Here is a 4,399-nt window from a genome sequence, read left to right on the forward strand (position 1 = left end):
CGAGCTAGGCTGAGCTTGACCGAGCTACGTCTAGCTGATTGAGCTTTTCGTAAGCATCGCCCAGCTTCTGTACAGCTTATCCTAGCTGACTTCTTTCTCTTATAAGGTTAAGTCTCAGCATCCTGACGTCCTTAACCTTCTATCTTGGCCATGGAACGCTAGCCTTAAGGTCTTAAGACCGGCTGGTTCGTTTCCTCGAACCATGGCCGTACCGACGGTCCTTATCCAGGATCGCGGATGTTACATGGACAGCCACGGACATCCTGTGTGTGCTGGCGGACACCCACAGACGTCCTGTGTGTATTGAACAGACAGCCCACGTGGGCCAAAATCACCCGAACAGTCCACGGGAAGGGTCAGCGTGCTGAGTCCAAGGACCAACGTGCTGATATGTGTACTGATGGACAGCCACGGACGTCCTGTGTGTGCTGAAAGACACACACGGACACACACGGACACACACGGACAGCCACAGACATCCTGTGTGTGCTGACGGACAGCCACGGACGTCCTGTGTGTGCTGACGGACACACACGGACGTCCTGTGTGTGCTGACAGACACACAGACGTCCTGTGTGTACTGAACAGACAGCCCACGTGGGCCAAAATCACCCGAATAGTCCACATGAAGGTCTAGCGTGCTGAGTCCAAGGACCAGCGTGCTGATATGTGTACTGATGGACAGCCATTGTAATAACCCTTATGAGCCAATAAATATTTGGTCGAGAAAAATCCCGCTCGACCAGTTTTTAGTTGGTTCAACAAGGATTAATAAAATATAAAGATCGACCCGGTAGATTAATTCCTCGAAGGGACTGTCTTGTGGTTGAAAGACCTTCACTTGATAGTTTGGTCGAGGCTTAAATATTTTGGTCGAATTTTTATTAAACTGGAAGAGATTTTCTGAGAACAAGACGAGAGCCAAAGACAAGGAATATTTGGTTGAAAAATTATTGAAAATTATCAACCAACTGCTACAATTAATTTTGGACCAGACTCATGTCTTCCACCAGCCTGCTTGCTCAGTCTTTAATCACATGACTTGCACCTGCCTTCTTGCCTAGCTTCTTCAGTAACTGTCACATGACAATCACAAGCTGCCTGCTTGCCTTGTTTCTTAGATTGTCATGTGAGAAGCACATGAAAGGGCTGGAGTTTCTTCAGGTTAAGGAAAGGACAGCAGCTTGTGCTGAGAGTGCTGAAGCAGCTGGCCAGCTGTCCCCACTTAGCTTAGCTTTGTCCTGAGTGAAACCCTCACCTGAAGCAAGCTCACCTCATATTTAACCCCTCTCCAGCTGCTTCCCACGTTAAGAACCCTGCAGAAAAACCTAGAGAATTTCAGAGAGAAAGAGAGAAAGAAGAACAGAAAAATAAGTGAGAAAAATCAGGAAAATAAAAAAAAAAATTAGTGGTGACCTAATCTTCAACCTTAGCTCAGTTTTTTACCTTGAGAAAGATCAGAAGGTGAGATTTTTAAATAAAACCCTAGACCTAGTTGAGTTCAGATCATGATCAGACCTTGATCTTTCTCTTTGATCAGTCCAGCCACAAGCTTACCTTGGAGAAGAGGATCAGCTAAGTCCATCTAGTCCTTTGGTTCATCTTGGTAAGCTTTGGCCTCTTACCTCAGTCATGTCTTGATCAGAGCTAGTTGATGTTTACATAAGAACTTGGTCGGATCAGTTCTCTAAGTGGTGATATAGTTTAGATTTTGATTAATTTCGGTTTTAATCAACCTCTTAGAATCACCAGCTATGATGTTTTTATCTGGCCTTGAATAAACCGATTTGAACTCAGTCTGATCTTGTCGTGAACTTTGGTAGACTGACTAGAACCGAGCTGAACTTGTATAGTCTGAGCAGAACAAAGCTTGAACTGATCTGATCTAAGGTGTTAAGGCATGAACCGAACTGATCTTGTGATCATACCACTCTGTTTCAGGTCAGAGGTAGAGTAAAGCTTGAAGTATCCAGTCCTGTCCATTCAGCCTTGTTCAAGTGGAACTCAAGTCTTGTCCTAGCCAGTTTCAAGATTAATCTTTAGGTGAGTCTAGATAGATGTTGAGATTGATTGAGTTAGTAAAGTCTCTCAAGTTTATAAGAATGGTGTTATGTTTACTTATTGTGAACTATACATCAGAGTAATCAAAAGGTTAAAGTGAGGTTAATCATAATCATAGTACTTGTTCTCAAGTACTAATCTTAATTATGAAACAATCATGGTTTTGATTATGGATTAATCTTGGTTTAATTAAGAATTAATCTTGGTTTAATTGAGAATTAATCTGAGATTAATTAAAGAGTAATCATGATTAATTAAGTACTAATCTTGGATTAATTAATCAAGTTAGGACCGACACCTTGAACCATCATTCAGAGGTAAGGTCGTCCATACTAGTGTTCGGCCATCGAACCGTCGTCATGAAACATGATCCGACCACTATACTTGATAAGCCATCGTCCACTTAGCATGTACTGATATAACCAGCCTTCAAATTGCCTTCATGTGGGTTTACGCCCTACATGAGGCATATGGCGCCTATTCTACTAACCAACCAAAGGTTGATCGTAAGATATCAATCATGTTGTACGGATTGCACTTAGCCTTAAGGCCTTCGCTATTTCCTTACACTCATATATTGACCTGTAGGACAACCTATTGCCATCATGTGGGTCCACGCCCAACATAATGCATTTGGTGTCCTTGTGAACATTGAACCACTCGTACCCTTTTCGGTCCCGTTCCGTTCGTACCCTTTCAGTCCCAACCCGTTTGTACCCTTTCGGTCACAAACAGTTCACATCCGATGGATCATGATACGTTTGTACCTCTTGGATCACGACACGTTTGTACCTCTTGGATCACGACACGTTCGTACCTCTTGGATCACGACATGATCCTTGGCAACACGCAACCTTGGATCACGATGCACCCTTTGGTCATTGGTACCCTTTGGTCCTCGTACCCTTTGATACTTGCAACCATTGGTATCTCGTACCTTTTGGTTACTTGCATCCTTTGGTAACTCATGACCCTTGGCAACACGCAACCTTTGGCGACTAGTACCCTTTTGATCCAACCTATCCGCTATGGTTAACAATCAACGTAACCAACCATGACCCCATGGTCTATGACGTGGTAATATGGTTAACTATCACGTTCCATATATACATCGTATAGACATAATAATATAAAGAGACAGGGATAGAACCACTCACAGCCGCTATAGCCCTTACCAATTGGTCAGTCCGTCTCTCAGCTAACCACCCTTTGTCCTTGGCGCCTATTTCCGTCCAGGAATAGGTCTTCCTATTGGCCTTAGTGACTTATAAAAGCTACGGCCTCATATGGCTAAAGCCATACTCACCATGAACCGGATAGTGCCCTTATGGTTTTGATCCCGGATTTTTCCCTTCCGGCTTGGATCCTCGTTTCTCATTGGGGGATCCCTTTGTTTAGGACGTGTGTCCTTTGTCTCAGACAGAATGAGACTGAATGAGAATAAATGAATTGATCTCTGGTCGTGCATCCTATATATAGGCAACCAAAGGTCATGTGCGAAGGGACACATCCCTTCGAAGCATCCTTTTGGGACAGATCTTGGCCATCGATTACAATCAACGGTCCAGATCGTATCTGTTCGGAAATAGAAGGTTCCAGACATTATAGGCACGTCCAACCTAAGCCCAGACTTGGTACCCAAGCCCACGGCCTGCCAACAAGAGCACAACGACTCATGGACAACATGGCCGGACCTTATGCCCCGCCACTGACCCGGACCCGGACCATCGACCCGAAACCTGAACAGTCCGTCGAGCTGAGATGAGCTGACTCCCAGCTGCCTCAGCTGAGTGAGCTAGTAGTCCTGATGGTTGAGCTGACTTAACTTGGAACGAGCTAGGCTGAGCTTGACCGAGCTACGTCTAGCTGATGGAGCTTCTCGTAAGCATCGCCCAGCTTCTGTACAGCTTATCCTAGCTGACTTCTTTCTCTTATAAGGTTAAGTCTCAGCATCCTGACGTCCTTAACCTTCTATCTTGGCCATGGAACGCTAACCTTAAGGTCTTAAGACCGGCTGATTCGTTTTCTCAAACCATGGCCGTCCCGACGGTCCTTATCTAGGATCGCAGATGTTACATGGACAGCCACGGACGTCTTGTGTGTGTTGACGAACACAGACGGATGCACACGGACAGCCATGGACGTCCTGTGTGTGCTGGCGGACACCCACAGACGTCCTGTGTGTATTGAACAAACAGCCCACGTGGGCCAAAATCACCCGAACATTTCACGGGAAGGGTCAGCGTGCTGAGTCCAAGGACCAACGTGATGATATGTGTACTGATGGACAGCCACAGACGTCCTGTGTGTGCTGAAAGACACACACGGACAGCCACAG

Source organism: Brassica napus, unplaced genomic scaffold (assembly GCF_020379485.1).
Source record: "Brassica napus cultivar Da-Ae unplaced genomic scaffold, Da-Ae ScsIHWf_1237;HRSCAF=1767, whole genome shotgun sequence".
Classification (NCBI taxonomy): Eukaryota; Viridiplantae; Streptophyta; class Magnoliopsida; order Brassicales; family Brassicaceae; genus Brassica; species Brassica napus.